The 26,433-nt window shown below is 39.5% G+C and overlaps 1 long non-coding RNA gene across 1 annotated transcript in view; it reads left to right on the forward strand.

Moving 5' to 3' along the window:
- LOC148973624 (uncharacterized) overlaps positions 1 to 18,744 on the forward strand; it is a 61,594-nt gene extending 42,850 nt beyond the window's left edge. The window contains exon 3 of the long non-coding RNA XR_016146405.1: positions 18,608 to 18,744. This is a non-coding gene — a long non-coding RNA (uncharacterized LOC148973624). The remainder of the gene's footprint in view (positions 1 to 18,607) is intronic.
- Positions 18,745 to 26,433: the final 7,689 nt, after the last annotated feature.

Here is a 26,433-nt window from a genome sequence, read left to right on the forward strand (position 1 = left end):
AAAACCGCGCATTTTAAGGAAAATGAAAGAAAAGTGTTTTATTCTGAACACCTTTTAATTAATCACTGGGGCTAGTTGATCCACTTTCACCCCACAATGTTTAATTTGTGAAATTCTATATCACACACCTTTTTTTTTTTTTTAACTAGCCTACAATAAGCTATTCAACTTTTCCACCTTAGTGTCAAGGGGAAAAAATATGAATTTCGGACATGCTGACTTGTGTTTTGCTTGTTCACAGCAATATTTAAAAAGCACTATTAGTATGACCCACAACGGCAAATACAGACATTGTGCAAAATGATCAATTGACCAGGAACGAGGTTCACTCGAAACTTTATTAAGATCACCGGTTATTATGCCATTCTTCATCTGCTGAGTAACGCAGTCTGCATCTGAGCTCTTTTCCCATCTGTGCGTGTGGTACTTCCAGCAGGTGTTTCCAAGTGAAAACACCATCAATGGATAGTGAGTCATGAATGGATTTGTGCCTCACCCCCTACTTATAGATCACCACATCCTCTGCAATGCCATCAGATGATTCACAAGGTCTTATCTACTTATTTTGCCTTGGTGAAACTGTTTGACAGGAGCACAGTGAAAGAGACCTCATCCGCATCATTTATCAAATCACATCACAGCACCAGTGGTCCTGATATACATATATTTTCAGCCTTTAACTTTGTGGTTAGACAGTGGTTGTACTTGATGCTGCATTAACTTGCTAATATGAAACCCTGCTTCGTCAAGACTCAATGCACTTCTATTCTTACCCTAATTTCATGGTGGTTAAAGAATCAATCAGGAAAGGTCAATCTCTTGTCACTCACATTTAGCCAAAAACAGATGAGACTCGAAGCTCAGTAACTTGCCAATCAGAGGTTTTTAGGTTGTAGTACTTTTTTCTTCTTTACAGATTCCATTAAACTGTTGGGCTGTATTTTTTGTCGAAAACAAGCTTTTTAAATGATGTTTTTAAAGCCTTTTAGTGTTCAGAGGTTTGTTTTATGGTAGGTCTCGAGTTTGATTTATTGCGACAACGAATGTATCGGTCTTCTCAACTTCTAGTGGCCTGCTTCATTTGTCAAATATCCTGACAGCTTTAAAGTCCCCCTGCAGTCAATCATTGCATCCCTTAAAACTTACATCTTTGATCACCAAAATGACATATTTAAATGTTTTTTCCTTGAATTTCTTTTTGGCATGCCTCCAAGTAGCTTGAATGTAACTTGATACCCTTGCCTCGTTTAGTATACGCGGTCCTATGAATATGCTAATGAGCCCCGCCTCCACTCACCCACTCTGGTTGACGATCACACGTTGATCTGATTGGTTGCAAGGTCGTTTGTGACGTCAGAAATAACACATTCTCATCCCAAGACGTCATATAACTGACTGTTTTGGGACGTCTTTTGACCATACGTCAATATCCGCCTTTTTAGGGCCCCCTTAAACGTCGGTAGATGGCGATCCCGGGCCGTCATACAACTGACGCTTTACCTTTAACGTCAGTTAGGTGACGAGTTAGGTTTAGGGTTAAGTTTAGGTCTGGGGTAGAGTTAGGATCCCATAACCTCATCTACTGACGTTTAAGGGGGCCCTAAAAAGGCGAATATTGACGTATGGTCAAAAGACGTCCCAAAACGTCAGTTATATGACGTCTTGGGATGAGACCGGGTTGTCAGAAACACCAGCGATTTCAAACCGTGTCTTTGGTTCACTGCAGTTTTAAGGAGAAATACTCAGCGGTGCTTTTGACTTATGAATTTACACATGGTTTGCCTTAAAGCAAATGAAACACACCACATAAAAATATAAACAACATTAAACGCTCGCCACAGGTGGACAAGTTCAACACACTGCAGACAAATCAAGCGTCGTGTCTTCTCCGAGAATGTTAATTCTTGAATTCTTTCAGGGATTTATTGCAAGTATGGCATGCCTCAAAGTAGCTTGAATGTAACTCGATACCCATGCCTCATTTAGTATACGCGGTTCTATGAATATGCTAATGAGCCCCGCCTCCACGCACTCACTCAGCTCAGAGATCCAGTGGTTGACGATCACACGTTGATCTGATTGGTTGCAAGGTCGTTTGTGACGTCAGAAACACCAGCGATTTTAAACCGTGTCTTTGGTTCACTGCAGTTTTAAGGAGAAATACCTACCCTATCTCACGACCAATTCGTACGAATTCGTACGAGTGATTAAAAAGTGGCTAATTCGTACGACCTCACTCGTACGATTTGTCTAAACCCACGTGATGGTTAGGTTTAGGGGCGGGGTCAGGGGTAGGTAATTCGTACGAATTCATACGAATTGGCCAATTCGTAAAATATGTAGAATTTAGCAAAATCATACTAATTCGTACGAGTGAGGTCGTATGAATTGTTACGAATTAGCCACCTCGTAAAATTCGTACGAATTCCTGTGAGATCAGGTTGGAAATACTCAGCGATGCTTTCGACTTTCGAATTTACACATGGTTTGTCTTAAAGCAAATGAAACACACACCACATAAACATTTAAACAACATTAAACGCTTGGTTTTCACCACAGGTGGACAAGTTCAACACACAGCAGACAAATCAAGCATCGTGTCTTCTCCGAGAATGTCAATTTTTGAATTCCTACAGGAATTTATTGCAGGTAAACTGGTCTTTAGGCCAATAAATGGCAGTATGGTACAAAACTGTGCTAGTCTGTTATTAACTGAGCAATTAGAGCATCAAAATTCATTACATAATTTAGTTCTACAGCATTTTACATTATTTAACAAGGTGAAGAAAGCATTTCAACAAACAAGATGGATTTGGGGAGAGTATTGGGAATTTTCCTTATTACATAGGGCCATTTTCCTGGGATGCGTTCCACTCCAAATTTTTACATCCTTCACTCGCTAACTTCCCTCAGTCTCTGGACTAGGATGTGCGTCAATGCTTACGTTGCACGAGTGCCTACTACTGGTGAAACTCGTGCATTAAGTTTAAATGGAAAGTACTGAGCCCTTGATCACTTGGAATTCACCATTTAAACTCCGATTCAATCAAAATATTTAAAGTGCCCCTGTGGTGAAAACCAATTTTGTAATGTTGTTTATGTGGTGTTTTTAATGCGCTTTAAGACAAATCATGTGTAAATTCATAAGTCGACAGCATTGCTGAGTGTTTTCTCATTAAAACTGCAGTGAACCAAAGACAGTCTCTAAAACACGGTTTGAAATCGCTGGTGTTTCTGACGTCACAAACGACCTTGTAACCAATCAGGTCAACGAGCCGGAGGGCTTTATTTTGTTAACAGTGAACTAGCAGGGGCGTCTCGAGAGATGCTAGGCAATCCCGGTATATTTTTTGTCGATATGAAAAATCAGGTCGATGTTATGATGAACTATAAGACTTTCTCCACTGATGTGTTTAAATAAATTTCTGGTGATTGTTAGACGGCAGAGTGAGATGGCGAACGGGAACATGGTTTGTGTGACATTAGCAACACATTATTAGCTGTATGATAACATCAAGCAAAAGGCTAATCATATGAATTGTCGTTATGTGTCCTACTTAGTAAAGAGTGATACCATTGTGCAGCGTTTTCTGTGGCTGAGTGGATCTCTGAGCTGATGTGAGTGAGTGGAGGCGGGGCTAATAAGCATATTTATGAGTCTGCATATACAGCCCGTTCTCATCCCAAGGCATCATCTAACTGCCACTTTTGACCATGCGTCAACATCCGACGCACATGGCACCCTTTAGCGTCAATATGAGACGCCCCTCCTAGTGGTCTAACCCTAAACCTACCCCAGACCTAAACCTACCCGCGTCATCTGACAGCGCAGTCTCATCCCAAGACGTCATTTAACTGATGTCTTGGGACGTCTTTTGACCATACGTCAACATCCGCCGTTTTAGGGTACCCTTTAACGTCGGTTAGATGACGTTATCGGATCCTAACTCTACCCCAGACCTAAACCTACTCCTAAACCTACCCCGTCACCTAACTGACGTTAAAGGTAAAGCGTCAGTTGTATGACGTCCCAGGATCGTCATGTAACTAACTTTAAAGGGTACCCTAAAACGGCGGATGTTGATGTATGGTCAAAAGACGTCCCAAGACGTCAGTTATATGACTTCTTGGGATGAGACTGTGTTACATCTGACGCTAAAGGTTGCCATGTGCGCTTCGGATGCATGGTCAAAAGTGTCAGTTAGATGATGCCCTACTAAATGAAGCAAGGGTTGTAAATAGGGCTGGGTAATAAATATCGATTTCTCAATATTAATCGATTCTCATTTTTACGAACCGATATCGATTCTTAAATCTCAAGAATCGATTAGTCATCCTGTTTCGTTTGAATGAATGGAACATTGTATCGCGGCTGCGCGCATACAAAAAAAATCGCAGTAATCTTTGTCCTTTGTTACTATTGATATGAAACAAAGTCTCAATTTTCAAGTTACGTCCGTTTTCTTTAGAAATTTAAAAACATAAATAGCGTTTTGGTGCTGTGGCGTGAGATCGCTCTGGCGCAGCTCAAGAGAAGCAGCAGCGCTGATCTCTCTTCCGGCTTAATAATACCAGTCACAGCGCGAAATAAACATGAATGAGCATCTGAAAGTGTGTTAAAGATAGAGTACAACTTAACGAAATCCGTATCATGTCACATTGATTCACTCAATCAGCGTTTCAGTTAAACAGCTTGTAATCAATGTCATGTATCGTCATATTTACCTCAGAAAACCTGCATAAACTCATTAGTCAGCTAGAAAAAATAACTCTATTTTTGCTAAATATATACACCATATTACATATGCATTATAATCGTAATGTTCTTCAATATTTAATGCATATTTGAATAAATCTGGCAAGTTTTTATGACAGCCACCATTTAAATGTTTATATGTCATATAATCTTATTTTTATAAAAATAAATAAAAGTGTAATTTAAGTGTTTGTATAGCTACAAAACAGTTCATTATTAACTTCATATTAGGCTAATGAAGTCTATAGGCTACAACTAGACTCCCATAGTTTATAGCATTAGTTAAGAGATTTGATTTCCTTGAGAAAATTTGCCATTTATTGCAACTGATATCCAAAATAATCAATATTGAATCGAAATCGAATCTAATTGTGAAATTTGTGTCAATACCCAGCCCTAGTTGTAAAGTTGCATTCAAGCTTTTTTAAGGCATTAAGGGTGTGTTTTTTTTTTCATTTAAAAACGTTTAAATGTAATGTCGGTGATCAAAGATGAGTCAAACGGTTCAAGGTCCAAAAGAGAGTTTCAGTGCATCTTCAAAGGACTTTAAATGACAATGAATAAGGGTCTTATCTAGCGAAACAATCACTCATTTAATAAATAAATAACGAAGTTTATGTTTTATAAGCACAAATGCTCGCCTTGCTCTGTTCTGTGACGAGCATTCGTGACTCTCCTGTTCGAACTTGTTCATCACAATGAACACATTTTTTTCACAGTTTTTTTTTTTCACTTTTTTTTTTAAAAAGTGAACTACTCCTTTAAGCATGCCATTCAACAACGTCAACATCTTCGGGATGGAGGATTGAGAAGTGCCTGGACTTCTGTTTTCTATGTTCATGGAGTTAGTTCATGGTGTAAAACTGTGCGTTACTCTACTTTTTAAAAATTGTCGGGTGTCGGTGTTTCACATGGCATGCGTTTGGCTAGTCAACGTACACTTACTTCACTGGTAGTTCTTATTAAGCTAGGTTAGACCTTAGAATAGAAGAATAGAAGCTAATTTAGTTCCCTCAATAGGCGACCCTATAACTAAAATCGTTCCCAGTTCCTGCGGTGCGAACACGCCAAAAAGCGAGTACTTCCGCCAATAGTTATGGGAACTATGAAAACGGTGCGAAAGCTTCTTATGATAACAGGGGTGCCAGTCCATTCACACATCACATCAGTCAATCAATGCCTCACTGCATGTGTGCACTAGACCCGCCAAAGCACGAGGAAATGACTTTTAGATTACATTAGTGCTTGCTGTTCTCATACGAGGAACCGGTGCGTAGTTCTGAAAGACCACATTTTGGGGCACCCATACATGTGCATGTCATCCAGAGCTTGCGTAATGATGCAGGTGTAAAATCAAACTCGGTTTGAGTAATTGCAAACCTTTTAGTCCAAACAACGTGTCTAGAATGCTTTCAGAAACGTGTTCACATAGTTCCAGGAGTTGCATTTCACACCGTTTTTAAACATTTAGTCACCAGGGAGTTCTTTTATAAAATGAGGATTTTTTTGACTGACTGCTCTCATACTGAATGCTAGCATATTTTTTTGAGTGCTTTTTGACTGTTACTAAGACATTCATTCTGTGCTAATGTTGGAAGACAAATTTACCCCATCAAAAATGAAGAAAATGGTATTATAGAATCCAATTTTCTGCAAGAGTGACTCACGCAGTGTTTAGACTGTGGCAAGGATTTCAATCCAGCTGTTCTGGGAAAGTTATCAGAATTATTATTATCGTTAAAATGGCTCCCTAGGGGCACATTCAACGATTTGAGGAAAAATAAAAAAATATATATTTTTTTCGATGTATTTTTACCTTTGAGAGCAGTCTTTGCAAGTTCTCAGAACAAGCATACACAGCAAAACTCACTTTTTTGAGTTCTAGTCCTGATTTAATTTTTCAGAACATAGCCAGCATTTCTTCATCACAGCCTAGCTTTGGCATCCTCAACCAGCAATCGACTTTTCGCTCATGGTTTTAATTGGTGCATTACACCATGTCGTTTGTTTAGTGCAAAAAAAGACTGTACCTTTTCATTCATTCAAGGGAGTACCCAGAAACGACCTAAAGATTCAACAGCTGCGCTCACATATGGACTGAATTCATCTTTGGCTAGTTACAGAGGTAAGTCAAATTCAGGTGGTCTTCCACCACAAATAAATCCAACCCTGGGGAATAGTGATATATCAGACAAATGAAGTCTCCTCCTATGAGTGGTTAATCAGAGACGTGTTACTATGAGAAATAGAAACATCTGGACGTAGGACATGAGGAATTGTAAACCTTTCTTTCGTCATTGTGAAGTCACTCATCTATTGCAAACTCCTAAAAGTGTGTATGTGGGAAAGAAACGAGTGTTTAGATGCGTGTGCGCTGGGCAAGGGTTCAAAGACAGGGCATGATGGCAACCAAAAGTGAGCATTCTGCTTTGGCCTGATACCACACATGGCACATTTGCATTGCTTTGCATGAAAGCAGTTTAACTGATTCTAAGATTACTCTCCATTTGCATTCTGTCCTTTCTGCCAAGAGGTCAGCTGCAACCCTGCACTCGCTCCTACGCCATCGTGGGGCATGTATGTCCATGAATTACAAGCTTTCTGCTTAATGAACGGTTAGATAAATAGACACAACAGCTAATAATCTGCTGCCAATGTGCAATTGATAACACAAAGGCCCACTGAAGTGTAGCTTTGTATGATGCGTTGAAGTAATTTCCTCTGAAACAGGAAGTCTCATATTGAATGGCTCCTCCCCCTTTTCAAATAGCCAATAGCATTTAGTTTACCTCACAGACTGCGAGTCGTACTTGACGCGAAACCGAGTGCTGATGATGCGTTTGATTTAATAATACAGGTGTGAAAAAATTCTAGCCATTTCATTCTTAACCGACGTACGGAATAAAAATTGAGCGTTTGAGCAACCGAATACACACTCCAGCCCATATTGCTCTGTGACGTGTATTAACGGCCGCTTTGGCCACGTGGTGTTTATAGCATAGGGGGCGGAGCTTCAGATTCTAGAGAGCATTTGATTGGGCAGAAGATGTGAGGAGAAGCTGAAGTCATAAAAATCCAACGCGTTCTCATCCCAAAGCACCTTAAAGGACGCTTTTGCAAAAGCGTAAATATCCAACGCACATGGCACCCTTTAACGTCTAATGAGACGCTTCGGTTAATGGTTAAGTTTAGGTATGGTGTAGGGTAAGGGTTAGACCACTAGGGGGCGCCTTCTGCCCAAATATATCTGCGTCTCATTTCACGTTAAAGGGTGCCATGTGCGTTGGATATTTACGCTTTTGCAAAAGCGTCCTATATGGCGCTTTGGGATGTGAACGGGCTCAAAAATCTGTGATCCATTTTAGCGGAAGTGAGAGACTAAGTTTTGAACGCTTATATCTCCTAAATGCGAATTTTGTCATTGTTTTTGGAACACACCAGCTCATTCATAACTTTAAGGCCGTGTGTCCACCAAAGCGTTTTTAGCCAGCTGAAAACACTAGACGCTCTGCTGAAGATGCCGTGCTTTGGGCGCTTGAGAGCGTTTTGGCAGCGCAGCGTTTTTTCCGTTGAGACGTTTCGTTGCTATGATACAGAATATCCGCAGCAGTTGAATGTTGTGACAGTTGGTCGGTGTGGTATTAGTCCCGCCCCTCCTCCACTGTGATTGGACGGCTGGGTAAAAAGTGACAGTGATGAGCGCTGCGTTTTATCCAAAGTTGAATATTTTTCAACTCCCAGCGACCAGTAAAAATGCTGGGCGCTCAGCGCTTCAGCGTGAAAAAAACGTTCAGCGCCTCGATACGCTCATGACGTTTAAAAAACGTGGCGCCCCCATTGAAAACATACGCCAGGCGCGTGGAAAAACGCTTTGGTGGACAGACACACGGCCTAAGGATAACATGTTCATACTAAAAGTTAAAAAACGAAAATTTTAATTTCAGGGGGCCTTTAAGGAGGTTTTTCTACATGACTTGAAAATAATTTTGGTTGTTGTAAGAATTATTCAGTGCTTTTAGTGTAAATAATCAGCCCGTTCTCATCCCAAGGCGTCATATACAACACTTTTGCCAACGTGTAGACATCCAACGCACATGGCACCCTTTAGCGTTAATTTGAGGTGCAGATATATATGAGCCAGAAGGCGCCTCCTAGTGGTCGAACCATAATCCTACCCCAGACCTAAACCTACCTATACTCTGTGCGTGTTATATTGACGCTAAATGGTGCCATGTGAGTTAGATGTATACGCATTGTCGTATATGACGCCTTGGGATGAGAATGCGTTGAAATAATTGACATGCATTTGAATAAATATTCACAACGAGTAGAAAAGTAAATTGAAATTACCACTTAAAGCAGAACACAAACTCTTGACAAAACAAAGGAAATAGTTTTTAAAAAATATAGCATTGTACTCACAATTGAATATAGACAAATAAAGAAAAAAAAGCACATACTTGCTTAATTTTATTCCCATAACCCAATCCAAATACTTAATTATTAGGCTACAACTAAGCTTTCAAACTTTTTGGTTTTATTGCAACAAACCATCTGTATTGTCCTAAAGTGCTCATCTCAAAGATTCATTTAAAAAGGCTCTGTTGTATGATCAGCTCAGATCTAAGAATGAGGCTATTTGTGTCCCGCAGTTCCTGTACTGTCCACTAGAGGGTCTTTGTGGAATGTGCTTTGAGAACCTACAGGTAAAGGATGCTCAGTTAGACTGCATTACAACTGGATGAGAGAGTTCATTCACTGTGTATCAGTTTAGAGAAAATCTCAATTAGAATGCTTAAAAAAAGAGGAAAGTTTACTTGCCAGATGTTGCAGAAGAGCAGCGATACAGTTTGTCCAAATCGTTTTAACTTCAGGCCTTTAAGGTTTTCCAGCAGACGTCTATAGGAACGTTGGCTCAAAGAAAGTCACAATCCAGAGGTTGCCAACAGCATTAAATCTTCAGTGTTGACTTTTAGGTCAATAAAGTAAGAAGCAGGTCGGGAATGTGTGAACTGAGGTTTAATAGTCTATATATTTCCATAAAAAAAGCGCTGCATGAATCATTTAGTGTAAGTATATTACAGTGTGCTGAGGCATATCATTGCATTTTTGGTCTGGCAAAGAGGTTGGCTCATTTATGAGGGAGATATATTCATTTCTACATGCACTGCCTTAAAATGGCTGCATAGTCTCCCCCTTATTTCCATTAAAGTGTAGCAATTTTCAATGAATTCATGACAATCATGAAAATTATTTCTCAAGTGAGAATACATGAACATTAAATGTTGGAAAATGGCAATTGCAAACTATGGATGAAAAATTCCCCAAAGTATAATGGTCTCACTTTAAAAGATATTCATGTAGCTATGAATGCTTGATTCTAGTGGCCGATTCAAGTTTGAAATTTAAGCTTTAAAGTTTGTCATTTTAGATTTTTAGGATTACCTTGTCATGGCAATGATTTATATAATTGGATATAACCTCAAAAAGAAAAGATTAGTTAGCAATTGTGTTGTTTAGTTGTTTGCTCCGCCCTCAAACTACAGTAGGCAGCCAATGAAGACCAGAGACTGGGATTATGCTAATTTCTGACAAACCGACAGAAGTGAGAGTGGAATTACTGATGACTCCTTTCTGCAATTCATAATCGATTCTTTCTTATAGGGGACAAGAACTTTATTTGCAGTTTGTAGACCTTATACATTCTCGAACAGCTCTATTATTGCACACTACATATGCCATATCTAAAAATGCATATAGGGCAATATTTCATTATATTATCATTATATTGCAGATGTTTGCTAGATTTCACACTGCCTTTTATGTAGTTAGCAGATCAGTCTTGTTCCTTCACCTCCAGAATCCCAATATAAATATAAATTATACAAAAAAGTGTTCATCAAGCAGAATGCCTAAAAAATACCTTACAAGGTTTTTTTTCACAAATGATGATGTTTGCCAACCCCATAAATATTTACAGAGAGAGCTTTTAAAACCATGTTTAGTTACAGAAATAAGAAAAGGTGGAGCGCTAAGCCTGTGTGCATCACACAAAAGCAAAGTTTACAATGGATTTAGCAAGTTGAGTTATGTCACACGCTTATTTGACGTCTCAGAGGTGAGTAAATGCGCTACAGACGTCAACCCATGACAGATCACGCACAGTTATCAAATCAGTCAAATGGTGTATACAAATATCACAGTCGGATCTGTACCAGACAGTCAGCATCCCAACCCTCCAAACTTGTTTTAGACCATCCAATATTTACACATTTACCACAGTAATTCAGTCAGCTCCACTCCCAATGTCACACTCAAGCGCTGCTGTCCAAACAAGCCATTATCCTGTCTTCTATCAAGGAAAATTGAAAGAAAAGCAAACCATGTCAACATTATTTATTCTCACTTTGTAAAATGTTACAAATGAGAGAGAAAAATGTTTTAGTCCAGCCCTATATGGGTGGGACAAGTTTTCCTGGAGCACGTTAGTGAAATTTGTGTTTCACAGACGTGTTAATCGCGCCTGAACCTTGCAAATCTTTGTTCCAGAGCAAATTTCCTACTGTTTTTTTTTTTTTTTTTTTGGCACACTCAACTGTCCTCTAAGAGACCTAATCTGGTCCAAATGTCAATGTCTGTGATGGCTGATATTGCATTGTCCCTTCCCAATGCTTCTCCTCACGTGTTTTTTGACTAGCCTGAGCGCAATTACCTTCCACATGGTGGAAAAATTTGGTTAAAGTAAATTGCAGAAACTGGACAAACTTGCAAAAAATTTTAATATCACTGTCAGGAAGGGCTGTCCAAAAAATAGTTTGGAATTGGTTCCTCACAGCTAAATCGGAGGGAGCTTCATGGACGAATCCGATGCTACAGCAATTTCAGCGTGAGATGCCTGCAGGTTCGACAAGAACGTCTTATTAAAGAGTTAATAATAAAAATATGTTATGTACCGTTATTCTCGATTGTAATCTCCGTCTAAATTACGGTGAGCTGCACGACACGTTGGATTTGCCATGTTTGGATGGCGATATACGTTCTGAAAGCCATGAGCATCCATAGTAACGCAGCGTCCGCCATTGTTGATGGTGTGTTTGTGTTGCACTGCCGCGCTAGTGTTGTTGGGAAAGAGGAGACGTATAGTGATGTAAGACCTGGCTCTGTGATGGCTCTCTAGTCTGTGGAAAGGGAAACCGGTTCTTAGAAGGCTCGCCAACCAACTCCAAACCAGCGATAGCACTATAGCTCTGAACTGGTTCATGCTGGTGGAAAAGGGGTATCAGTTGCTGTCTAGTTCACCTAATCTTGCTGTGACTACATGATATGAAGGCTTACCTAATTTTAAACTTAGTATTCATTGATTATTATCAGTATCTATTATCCTTTCATGTTCTCCAGAGACATATACACACACACACAATCACCTAAAGGATAATTAGGAACACCATACTAATATTGTGTTTGACCCCCTTTCGCCTTCAGAACTGCTTTAATTCCACGTGGCATTGATTCAACAAGGTTCTGAAAGCATTCTTTAGAAATATTGGCCCATATTGATAGGATAGCATCTTGCAGTTGATGAGATTTGTGGGATGCACATCCAGGACATGAAGCTCCCGTTCCACCACATCCCAAAGATGCTCTATTGGGTTGAGATCTGGTGACTGTGGGGGCCATTTTAGTACAGTCAACTCATTGACATGTTCAAGAAACCAGTTTGAAATGATTCGAGCTTTGTGACATGGTGCATTATCCTGCTGGAAGTAGCCATGGGGACATGGTGGCCATAGGCCTTTATCGCATCAAAATAGAACGCCGGAAGTAACCGTCAAAAATAGCTGAAGCAGTGTACTGCGTCTTCCGGTTATTGCGTTCGAAATGGCTGCCTGTTATCGCTGGACTACTTCTCTCTCGAATCTCCCAAAAGTTGGCCAAGACGATGTGGTGCCTCCAGTTGCCTGATGGTTTCGGCAGCAGCATCAGCATCTAGTCCACCTGCGGAGTCGCGGGAGTAATTGTGATCACTGGCGGTCGCGGGTTGTTGATCCTCCGCGACTGTGGGCTGTTCATCCGCGTTCTCTATAGCAGAGTCGCTATTCTGTGACTCTTCAATTAACGTTACTTCAAAATGCGCATTAACCCGATCGAAAACTGACTGGCGAAGCACACGAGTCTCCCCCCAGCTGTTCCACGAAAATCGACTTGGTGTAGTACCGGATTTTAGTCTCCTCCGCCCACTTTTCGAGACGTAAATGCTTTCCTCGTCAAAGTGCAAGCTGCATACAAACGTACTACCCCGACTTATATGGAACAAAGGACCTTCGTCCCTCCTTATCAATCTCACCCAAGCCTTGTGGAGGTGTTCGTCTTTTGGGAAGTCATGGAAGCTAAGGTATGGCTGTCTTTGTTTTGATGTTGAACAACCCGGTACACTGCAATAGCACCGGCGAGAGGAGGCAGCCATAGTTTATCTGGTAACTAAGTAACCACCGGAAGTGCGAGTACACTGCTTGGCGATTTCGAACGTTCCAAACCAAGAAATGTGATAAAGGCCTATTAGGGATGCAACGGTACACGGTAAAATCCCGGACCGTTCGGTCAGCCCTGCACGGGACAATCTAACCTCGTGTCCCGCGGGACTTCGGTTCTGCCATGGAGTTCGTGGCGCTGATCCTTTAACCGTATTTTCCGCTCTATAAAAGGCGCACTTAAAAGCCTTTAATCTTCTCAAAAAACAACAGTGTGCCTTATATTCCGGAGCGCCTTACTATATATGGATCAATTAGTTAACAACGCTCCGCGTTATTAAATTCGCCCGCGAACTCGCGCTCGTGTCCAGCTTATGCCCGCTTTGTCACACGGCCAGTTTAACCTCGTATAAATCAGGTTATGTGTGTGTCGCTCACGAGCGCTCACTCTAACAGACACACGGACAGACCGGCGCTGCTCGCGCGTCATAGATGTTCATAAAGCGCTCCCCGTTCACACGGGTCATCTCATTCAAAACAGCCAACTGTTGTTAGTGAGCCGCCGCACATTGAATACTCATATGAGTCAGGCTGCGAATGTAAGTTACGTGCCCGCCCCAGCGCGCTCACGCTTACTAAATAAACGCCTCACCTCCGGCTCCGTAGCCTACTCTCTACATTCAGCACATAGTGGATGCATAACGCAAACCCAGTCAAATGTTTGACTGCAGTATATTTTTGCACAAGAATCTCTCAAAAGTGGATTAGTAACATTGCACTTTGTATCCTGAATGCAGTATTTTTTTTATTATATTATTTTGCTCTGCTCTTTTTATTCAAACCACAAGCTAATTTATGTTAAAGGTAAAAGTGCACTTTTTCTTTCACATTGATCACTTCATTTACCAGTTATCAAGGTTTGGAACTGGGATCCACTTGAATATTTTAAAGTGTGCTCGTTTACATTTTGTATATCATAAGTGGTAGTTGAAGAGGTTGTATTGCTTAGTGTTGTTCAGTACAGACTAGAGTGTTAATTTATTCCATACACATTGATGTTCTTCCTACTGTGACATTCTGTTTATGCTCATAAGAAAAATAAAACATATTTTTGGGATGAAATAGCAGTCTCTTTCTGCACAAAACATGTACCGAAACCGAACCGAGACCGTGGCCCAAAAACCGAGGTACGGACCGTACCGTGGGCTATCTGTACCGTTGCACCCCTAGTGGCCATAAAGGGATGGACATGGTCAGAAACAATGCTCAGGTAGGCCGTAGCATTTAAACGATGCCCAATTGGCACTAAGGGGCCTAAAGTGTGGCAAGAAAACATCCCCCACACCATTACACCACCAACACCAGCCTGCACAGTGGGAACAAGGCATGATGGATCCATGTTCTCATTCTGTTTACGCCAAATTCTGACTCTACCATCTGAATGTCTCAGACTCATCAGACCAGGCAACATTTTTCCAGTCATCAACTGTCCAATTTTGGTGAGCTCTTGCCAATTGTAGCCTCTTTTTCCTATTTGTAGTGGAGATGAGTGGTACCCAGTGGGGTCTTCAGCTGTTGTAGCCCATCCGCCTCAAGGTTGTGTGTGTTGTGGCTTCACAAATGCTTTGCTGCATACCTCGGTTGTAACGAGTGGTTATTTCAGTCAAAGTTGCTCTTCTATCAGCTCGAATCAGTCGGCCCATTCTCCTCTGACCTCGAGCATCAACAAGGCATTTTCGCCCACAGGATTGTAGCATACTGGATGTTTTTCCCTTTTCACACCATTCTTTGTAAACCCTAGAAATGGTCAAAATCCCAGTAACTGAGCAGTCTGGCACCAACAACAATGCCACGCTCAAAATTGCTTAAATCATCTTTCTTTCCCATTCTGACATTCAGTTTGGAGTTCAGGAGATTGTCTTGACCAGGACCACCCCCCCCCCCCCCCCAAATGCATTGAAGCAAATGCCGTGTGATTGGTTGATTAAATAATTGCATTAATGAGAAATTGAACAGGTGTTCCTAATAATCCTTTAGGTGAGTGTATATAGCCTACTCACCTCAACAGTTTTCTGCATCCTTCCACCATCCAGAATCATCGCTATTGGCTGGTTCCTATCTCAGTCAGGGATAGAGGGGTGTACTCTGGGTTCGAGACAAATTCGGAGCTTTGGATAGCATGCCAAATACACACCATTGGTGGAATTTTCAGGCTTTCTGTGTTTTTTCACTGTTATATGATAGGGGGCGCTATCGCACATCTTCTGAAAGAGTACTGAATCTTCGGATCAAAACGCATGCAAAGAAGAAGCAGAAACAAGCAACAGCATATAAGTAGATACATGTATAAAACACTGCAATCATCAACAAAAAAAATTGGCAATTATCAAAAAACTGCTTCGGACTGAAGGTTAACTGGTTAAACAGCATATAAATCAAATCTGCCTAATGTTACTGAATGAAATGTCGACTAAGGACAAGCTTTAGGATTGTGAAGTTTTGGGGTGTTGATCTAATCGATCTACAGTGTTGGGAAAGTTCACTTTCTGCATGAACTAGTTCAAAGTTCAATTCACACATTTTAAAATGAACTAATTCATTCATAGTTCTTTTTTTCCATATGTTGCGAGCTTTTTTTATTTTTATTGCCACAGCCCATGTACAACCACAGACAAAGATTTTTTCCCTCTTCACCCGTTTAAATGATCATACGACGCCTCCTTGCTCGCTGTTTTGTCGGTGCGACACTGGTGGCAGGTGTTGCCAAATTGGGTGTTTTTTCGCTACAACTTAAGGTATGTTTACTGTATGTGTATTTTAGCCGGGTTTTTCCATAGAAATCTGGCACCGTATTGTACTAAGTTAAACTGAGAGAGCGTGCGTTCACAGACACCAGAATGAACGCGTTCACGGTCGCCCAAAATATGAACGCGTTCATGAACTTTCGTTCATTGCACACGTTCAGGCACAACACTCTCGATCTACATCCACTAATAATGAGCAACCAAAAGGCGAATTAATGATTATCTCTACTGAACTGAAAAAAGGCTGTTAAAGACGAGTCGATTCCCTTTGGTGGGATTCTAACCAGTCGTCGGATGATGGGAATTGTTACGCAAAAGTCGTTTAGAAAACTACCCAGACAGCAAACTGACATTGAATCAACGTGGAAACGACGTCTCTCATGACATTGAAACAACGTTGATTTTGCTCATCGAATTAATGTTGAACCAACGTCAGACGCGGCATTCTTCAAAGCTAAACGAAAATCGAAAATTTGTTTGCTTTCATAACGTTGAAACAACGCGTTGATTTCAAGTTGATTTTCCGTAAGCTTTGAAAGAATGACGCGTCTGACGTTGGTTCAACGTTAATTCGATGAGCAAAACAATGTCAGATCAACGTTGTTTCGATGTCATATTTCCACGTTGATTCAATGTCAGTTTGCTATCTGGGTAGTCCCTTCTGAGTACGGCTTATGATTGAGAATGTTAAATGAAATCAGATCCTGAATACATGACTCATTTTATGCACCTGCATGTACAGAAGACATCTCTGACTCTCCTGGCAGTGGACCAGTGTTACTGTTAACCCTGAATAGATCTCACATCCTAAATGTATTAACCCAGCATTATCTCAATCCCAGAGGAAACTGCACACAGACAAGTGCAAAGACTAATCTGATCTGCCAGCCTAAATGAGTTTGCCAAAATTTCAGGTAATCACTTTATGACTAATCGAGTTAATGAATAAGAGAAAAGGGATATCGCCAGCTCATTGTATCGGAACCACAGGCATTTCATAAAAGCCTAACAATGAGCAGCTACAGCTTTGATCTGTTTGGATAACAAGAGAGGTTACTTCTTTTACATTTTGGTATGAGCAAACTAAGTAGTGAGCGAAATTGACGCGACCGTTGCTGATTTCTGGGCCCTGCATTAAGCATCGTGGGAGGTGAGTTTGACGCACAGTCATGACGCAAATCCCTGTCACTGAGAGAAGAACCAGTTCAACATACAACATGGAGTCTGACAGGTTGTCAGGTTGAGACTGAGAAAGCACAGATGTCTGTTGTTCTTTACAGAGACAGCCGAGACAGATAATCTGAAGGAACCTTCGGCAGAACAAATGTAGGGTACACCAGAGTTAAGGTAAAGGCCCAGATACACGATTTTCTTTTTTCTTTTGCTGGGCCAAATGTATGACTATACATGAAGAGTTCAGATGCAAAAGCCTCTAAATGCCATTTGAAATTTTCTTCTAAAATGATCATTTTTATCAAGCTTGTATATTTAAGTTCAGTGATTTCACTTAAATGGCAATGATAATTACCTATTAATTGTTATTTAAATGAAATTACTGAACTTAAATATACAAGTTTGATCAAAATCATCATTAAAGAAGAAAATTTCAAATGGCATTTAGAGGCTTTTGCATCTGAACTCTTCATATATATATATATATATTAGGGCTGTCAGTTAAACGTGTTATTAACGGCGTTAACGCAAACCCATTTTAACGGTGTCAAAGTCTTTTTGTCCTTGCAAACTTTTTTTTCACATGGTTTTGCAACAGAATGCACCCCCTCGTCAATATCAGGACCTCGTCAGTATTTCTTTCACCCTTTTATTGATGGACAGTGTTACATTGTGTGAGAGATTATTTGCTCCGAGTGAGAACGTTAGTGTGAAATTTAACACAGTATATGCCAATGTTGTTTTCAATAAAAAAATATATATATATTTGCACAGAGCAAGCCGATCCAGTTTTCCATGTTGATAAGAGCATTAAAATGAGAAAAATAATGGGACAAAAAGAAATCAAGTGACATTAATAGATAAAAATGTGCGATTAATAGTAAGTTAACTATGACATTAATTCTTGAGCAGCAAATCATCATATTCGGCCATGTCCACACTAATACGTTTTCATTTGAAAACGTATATTTTTTCTCTCCGGATTAGGCTTCCGTCCACACTGAGATGGTGTTTTAAAGGAGTAGTTCACTTAAAGGGGTGGTTGATTGCGATTTGACTTTTTTCATTTTAAATAGTGTGTAATGTTGCTGTTGGTGCATGAACAGTATCTGCAAAGTTGCAGCGCTGAAAGTTCAATGTAAGCAGAGATATCGTCTTTTAAAAATCAGGAAGTATAAAAACGACTCGATTGGGACTACAGCTGGGTTATGGTACGTCACTAACCAAAAAAGGGCATGCGCATATTTCTGCGGCTCGTCGAGTGAGTTGTTCATCCAGCTGACTGGTCGTCTGTGTTCGAGCTTCCCACGGACGCTGTACTTCATCAACAATGGATACAATTTATGTTTGATTATGTTCCTGAAAATAATAATCGTAATTTAGCTCTCTGTGCTGCGCATTTACAGAAGACAGCTTCCAGAATCTCCACGAGTTAAATGCCGGATTCAACAAGAAACTGTTACTAAAACATGAAGCAGTTCCGACTTTAAAACCAGAGGCAGCAGTTGTTGGGCCACAACCTGTAAGTAGGCTAAGACTTCATCCTTTTAAATGTATTTGCATGTATAATTCCAGACGTAGGCTTGTGTTTTATTTATTTCAAATGCCAGCGCTGGCTTTATTGCCACTAGGCTACTAGTTATGCTATTTTGTGTCTACGACAAAGCGTACAGACATTATGGACCTCAATTTTGTATAAGTACTAATTTTTTAAACGTATTTTTCATGTATATACTGTATGCTTAATGACGTTATTTTCGATTTGATCAAGAACGTAAACTTGCCAATGCTGTTTGAGTATAACATTTGTAGCCAGTCAGTTGCTATTGTTGCCAGTCAGATGCTATTGTGTTAAACAAACGTGTATAAAGTTAAAAAATGTAGCAAATTATCATTCAGAAACATTTAGTAAGAGCCGTGTGTGTTGAGGTTCTGTTTGACTCTCTTCATTGCCGTTTTCTCGGTCTGATTCTGCCTCAAACTGATACTGCAGTTTGACACATATTTACTGGTCCGGAGCGCAGGCACGTTTCGCCCGTAAAGGTAATGGGCGTTAACCTTCCGGACAACGTGAGTGACAGTTTAGCCAATCACAACACACCGGACCAAACTAACCAATCTGAGCCCACTACGTGTTTCTGAGGGAGTGTTTTCATAGACTCAGGAAGTCAACCGCTCGTTCAGAGGACAGAGGAGAGCGTGGCTGACAATAAAGGTGAAGTTTATGAAAAATAAGACTTTTTAAAAAAGGAAAAACATGAATACATGTTTTATTGCACCCCATAAACAGAATCAAGCAAAGAAAAAAAAAGTAAAAAGTATTTCACTTTTTCTGATAATTTACTCACTCCTTTGTCATCCAAGATGTCCATGTCTTTCTTTCTTCAGTCGAAAAGAAATTAAGGTTTTTGATGAAAACATTCCAGGATTTTTCTCCATATAATGGACTTCAATGGGAACCAAACGGTTCAAGGTTAAAATGAGAGTTTCAGTGGAGCTTCAAAGGGCTTTAAACGACACCAGACGAAGAATAAGGGTCTTATCTAGCGAAACGATCGCTCATTTCAAAAATAAATAAAAAAGTTTAAGTTTTATAAGCACAAATGCTCACCTTGCTCTGTTCTGACTCTGTTCGAACTCCTGTTCATCAAAATGAACAAATCTTTTTTTCCGAGTCATTTGTTTGAAGTAAGGTGAATTTAGAAGTATCTCATCCACACTGAAATGTCATTTTCAAATGTTATCTGGATTAGTGTGGCCTTAGAGTGATTTCTGAAGGATCATGAGACACTGATGACTGGAGTAATGATGCTGAAAATTCAGCTTTGATCACAGGAATAAATTACATTTTAAAATATTTTAAAATAGAAAACAGATATTTTAAATTGTCATATTGCTTATTGCATTGCTGAGCATAAAAGACTAATTTCAAAACATTAAACATGCAATTGCAAAGACTCAAAAGTCCCACAGTGCGAGGAAAAAAGCCCTCAAGGCTTTAAGTGAAATCAATGTAGAGACATTGAGGCAATTTCGGCATTGTAATGCAATACTTAGTTACTGTATAAGAAACATTTAATTGCACACTTATTTATAACAACCACTTCAGCAAATGGCAGAAAAATGTTCTGTTCATTTAATCATTTTTAGCCATAACCTCTTAAGTATTTTATAAGGACTCATTATTATTCTGCTTTGAGTATAGCACAGAACATCCTGGAGCTACACAGACATATTTTGCAAATTAATCTCCATTGGATTGGAACTTTTGCCGACATTGCACGCTCTGTACCTCATGACAAATTATTCCTTTCCAGTTTTAGAAAACTAAGTTGCAATAGATTTTTCATCCTTTGTCAAATTACCTAACAGTGTTTTAGTCACTGGGGGACTATATATATATATATATTACACTATTACCGTGAAAATGTCAGTATGGGTGTGCACTGTTTTTGGAAAAGTTCACTATATCATTTTCGGCCCTAGTTAAAAACAGAACTGCAGGCATGTGCGGTAGAACATTTTGGTTGTGCTTCGGCTCTGCTTAACTGTGCGGATGAATATGTTTCGCGTCATCTATGAACACATGGACGTGAAAAAAACAAACAAAAATAAACATGTACTGTAATCTGAGTATGTAAGAGCATTATTTTATACTGTTGTTTTGACTAATTGGACACAAAAGTTGTCAAAAAGTAACAAAAGTTGTTATCATAACTCATTGGCAGTCTGACATGGTCAAACGTTGCAATTTTTCTGAATATCCTGGCCAAAGAGACCTTACTGCTCATAAAACATTTAGGCTTAAGAGAACCAGTTTTAACTTACGTCAAAAGTAAAATCCAGCACAGCACTAAAAAAAAAAACATAATGAAATAACCCCAAATACATAATGCTTTACTGTGAACTATGTTAGAGAGAGCTACATGGCAATTTATCAGTTCAATAAAATAAATTACGCACCTGTTGAGTAATAAAAACACCATCTTTGAATCGCTTTTTACAACATATAAAATCCCTCAGTTCTTGCAATGTCTGAAAAGTAAAGCGAGATGCGTCATGGCGAGCCAGTCAGGGACGAGTTCCCCGATGAATATTAATGAGTCTTCCCCTACCACCCTGCAAAAAAAAAAATTGCGGCCCGCCGGCTTCGCCGTCAGGAAGTATCGCGTGATGTCAGGTCTCGCAATGTAACGAATTGCTTTACGGCACTGCACACGTACACGCCCCCATTCAAGCACCGGCTAGCTATAAGCAAAGGCAACGATAGATTTAGTTATGAGAGCATGATGTAGTTAGATGTAGTTATTAGAAAATGTAAAAATGAAGCAGAAAGCTTAATATTTAAATTTAAAGTAATTGTGACCTCAGGATGTTTGCTATTGTCTGTAAAGGTTTTTATTTTGATAGATTTTGCCTCGATCTAGCTAATATTTGATGGATGCTGCCCTTCTATGTGTCTAATTTAGCTTTGCATGTTGCATCCAGGTGTTGCTATGCTTTTAATTTGCGGCGCCGGTGTAGCTATGCGGTGCATTTTTGCAGTGCGCTACAAAGTGTAGAAGCCGACGTCTCACCGATCACATTCTGTATTGTAATGATCCATAATATGCTACAAATCTTTATCAAAAAATAAATAAACATTGCTTTACTTACATTTAGTTTTGAAAAAGCCGGTTCCTACTCAGCTGTGTTGACCGTGGCGAGGGGGGAGGAGCAACAGTTCGTTTTTTATGACAGTGTGTTTGAAAGCATTTACTACCAGACACTAGGGGGAGCTTCATAGAGAAAAAAACACTGCTGTCCCTTTAATATGTAGGTAACATTTAGAAGTTCTAAACATACATGTTTGTATGTTTGGATATATGCTGAAACATGCAATATGGACAAATTGACAACATATAAGTGTAAAGAGCATATATACAGCTAAAAAGAAACGTAAAATTACTAAAATATTACCAAATATTTTATGTCATAAAGATATTTGTATAATTGCCTTTTCATCATTTTATAGATACATTTTAGAATTCTTAACCCTACCCAAAGCCTGGACATAAGTATTTTATAGCCTAGAGAATATCTTTCATAGAGAAAATGTCTTGGAGTAAAATTTCAGTAAAAATATATAATTTTAAACTGCTAATCCCACTTCTGCCTCTAAACCTACCTATAACAATTTCTTAAAAAGATATGTAGTTAGAAAGAAAAACATTATATAGACAAGTGTAACAATCATTTATTAATAAAGTTACTGTAACTCCGGCAGAGGAGAACTGGCCTCCGACTGAGCCTGGGTTCTCCCTAGGTTTTTTTTTTTTTCTCCATTGGGTCACCTGATGGAGTTTTAGGATACCAATAGGTCACTTGATGGAGTTTCTCGGTTCATTTACATTTAATCATTTAGCTGACACTTTTATCCAAAGCGACTTACGATTGCTATGTCAGAGGTTGCACGCCTCTGGAGCAACTAGGGGTTAAATGTCTTTACTCTTAGAAGAAATGGTTCTATTTAGAACCAGAAATGGTTCCATCCCCCATGGAACTCCAAAATGGTTCTATATAGAACCATTTTTTTTTGGTAAAAGGTTCTATTGGCCAAGTATGGAACCCCAGGGTTCTATATAGAACCCAGAGGAACCCTTTTTTAAAGAGTGTATAGAACCTTTTAAGGGTTCCAAATATGTAGCGCTGATAGAACCTTTTATGGTTCTATATAGAACCTTTTCTTCTAAGAGTGTTGCTCAGGGACATATTGGTGTCTCACAGTGGATTCGAACCAGGGTCTCTCACACCAAAGGCATGTGTCTTATCCACCGCGCCATCACCAGCCCTTCGGAAATCATTCTAATATGAGTTGCTGTTTATGTGAATGAGAAGTGGTTCCTTGCCACTGTTGCTTTGGCTTGCTCAGTTGGGGATATTCAAATTAATTAACCAGTCAGTAATACCATTGATCAGCTCTACCAAACGTGGATGTTTTCCCACTAAGAAACGGACATTGTTATTATGTTCTGATTGATACTGTGAAGCTGCTTTAATGCAATCTATATTGTGAAAAGCGCTATATAAATATACTTGACATGACTTGTCAAGATGAGGATCTGGCGGTATACAGTATATTAGTTTAGCATGAAGTACAAAGCAGAATAAGTTATTAATTGCTATGAATCTTATCCTGATTCACTCCATAAAGGTGCACGCTTCTCATTCATATGAGCAGCAACTCATATTAGAATGATTTCTGAAGGATCATGAGACAGTGAAAACTGTAAAGATAAAAATGCTGAAAATTCACAGGAAAAAAAAACATTTTAAAATATATTTAAGCATAAAACTGTTGTTTAAAATTATAATAATATCCCACGATATTTGTCAGTGGTATCGGAACTCACAACACTGGAGAATAAGAGACAAATAGTCTTTAAATCAAGGGAAAACTCAGGGGAACAGATATTACAACTAGTCATCAATGACATGGAACAATATGTGAACATAACAGGAAGTACACACAGGTTAACTGAGGGAACTAAACAGCAACAGCTGAACCAAATGATAACTAATATGTAGACATGGAAGTCATGCAGACACGACAGGAACTAAACTAAACAGTTTTTACTGTATTTATGATCAAAAAATCCAATCCCAAACTTGTGAATGGAAGTGTACCTTACTCCACTTATTCGGTAGTTACTGGAGAACTATTGAACTTTGAATTGAGAAACATGCTAGATCAAATGAGCTCAAGATCAAGCTTTTCTTGCATGCACTGACCATATGGGTCACGTCAATTGCGCAAATACATACTGACAAACAGGTGTTCTCACAGCAAACTTGGCAGAGCTAATTCAACTCTGATAGTTTGATGAGCTGGAATGGAGTTTTGTTGCTATTTAGCGCTTTGGGAGGGGAACCAATTCAAAAGAACCTTTTACCTCAGGGGGCTTTTATCCTCATTGTACCCCTTTTAAATACACCAGAGCTGAGAGATTCCTTATTGTAAAGACTAGGAGAAAGGGTGGTCTTTCATAACCTAAGATGCCATAACATTTCCTTTAACCTGGAAACATGCATCTGGGGTTTTACAGACCCAAAGTCTCTCCAGTCAACACGCAAACCCCCATGATAGAAAATGTTTTTCCACACTCTAAAAATGCTGGGTTGTTTCAACTCAACTTTGGGTCAAATATGGACAAACCCAAACGTTGGGTTAAAAATGTAATTAAAAAATGTAACCCAGTGGCTGGGTTTGTCCATTTTTGACCCAAAGTTGGGTTGAAACAACCCAGCATTTTTTAGAGTGCAGGTAACGTTCAAAATGACTACATTATTACATAATGTTAGATTTACACAAACACATTATTACGTTATGCTTCACACATCATCAGAGTGTTCGAAATGTAATGAACTAATGAAAATATTTAAAGCTTTACGTCGTAAATCTTCTTCATGAACCCCCTGGGGTTCTCCGAAGGATATCGGTGGTATTAGCCATGAGAGTGCAGCGGTTCTGTGCATGCCATGATCCTTTTATAAAGAGTTTTAATGGTGCTTTAGAGGCAATAACTTGGTTTTATTAAACCGGATGCAGGGTGAAAGAGTTTCTGAGCTCTGCACAGCATCACATCCACCTACTGCACTGGATTCACAGCGTTCAGCAGGGAGGGCATGAAACGGTCAGAGCACTTGCATGTGTCACTCAAAGAGCCCTTTAAACTGCCTTTATGTGTCTAGTATTGGTTTTCTTTGAGTGTGAGGAATACGAGTCTTAATAAATGTTTACGTAGATAAAGGCCGGATTTCTTATACGGTGACAGCATTTTAGTCACAAAATTTAGGGCCCTATTTTAAAGATCTAAGCACATGGTCTAAAGTGCGCGGCGCAAGTGCATTTAGGGTGTGTCCGAATCCGGTCTGAACCCGGCTATTGGCGCACATTACTTAGAGGCTGTTTAAATGACAAAAAAATGTAAAAATATATTGCGCCATTGACTTTAGACCAGGTTTCAGTTGGTCAATGGCAAAGTCTATTTCAGTTGCCTCAAAATGTGTCTGAACACACCTGGTTTTCAGACCAGCAGCCCATGGGCGCACAAATGGGCGTAAATGTATTTGGCATTTAAACAACATGGCACAGGACCTGAAAATGAAAACTGCGTCGGGCTGAAACTTGCAAAAAACACTTGCGTCGCGCCTGGGTGCGCAGGGTATGATAGGACCCAATGACTTTAAATGAAATTATGTTTCCTTTTCCACTTTAAAAGTGAAATGCCCTGGGAGTGTCGCTTAAACCATGTTCCAATTTCTCTGTAAAAGATTAACGTCAATGTTGTGGCAGCATTTGATTACCTTGGTTTTTGTATGTATAGTGGCAAATGAAATGTCCAATGAGTGCCACTAAAGGTCAACATGAAATCAAAATGGACAATTCTTGACAATTCGTGAGGGCAGAACAACCTGTCACTCACATGAGATTGACCAATAGGAAACTACCATGATCCAACGATTCAATTAACTCTTTCCCCGCCATTGATGAAAATTTCAGGCTTTTCATGTTTTTACTGTTTTACGGTAGGGGGCGCTATGACGCATCTTCCGGAGACAAGAGACAATGCGAAGAATAAGCAGAAACAAGCGATAGTAAGCAGATGCATAAATAAAATAATGGCATCATCAACATTAAACAGCATATAAATCAAAACTGCCTAATGTTACTGAATGAAATGTCGACCCAGGACGAGCTTTAGGACTGTGAAGTTCAATCTACTCCATCTATATATAGATCATCATTCTGAATCCGATGTGGATGTGTGGATGTAGCCTTTGACAAGAAAAAATTTCAGCTTTTTGCTCAAAATGTTGCTTTTATGCATGAAGCTAGAATAAAACTTCTGTTTCATGCCAACTTTAATGTTCTATCGTATCGTGTTTGACAATAGCATGCCACCTACACTAAACCATACCTAAACCAAACCGATTGTTTGATGTCAATGATAGTGAGGTGGTGTTTTGAACGCGAGATGAAAACTATTTATTTATTTTTATTTATTTGTTTATTTGACAGGGACATTGCACAACAAATGTTTTACACAAGACAGAGATAGCTTCAAGCTAATTTTCATCTGGACAGGGGCAAAATGACAGCAGGTTTATAAAGTGGACAAGGAGCATTCTAGCAGCACCACAAAGTTAAATTTAAACTGTTGCAAGGTATACACTCACGCACAGTTAATGG

Source organism: Pimephales promelas, chromosome 14 (assembly GCF_988280905.1).
Source record: "Pimephales promelas chromosome 14, fPimPro1.hap1.1, whole genome shotgun sequence".
Taxonomy (NCBI): Eukaryota; Metazoa; Chordata; class Actinopteri; order Cypriniformes; family Leuciscidae; genus Pimephales; species Pimephales promelas.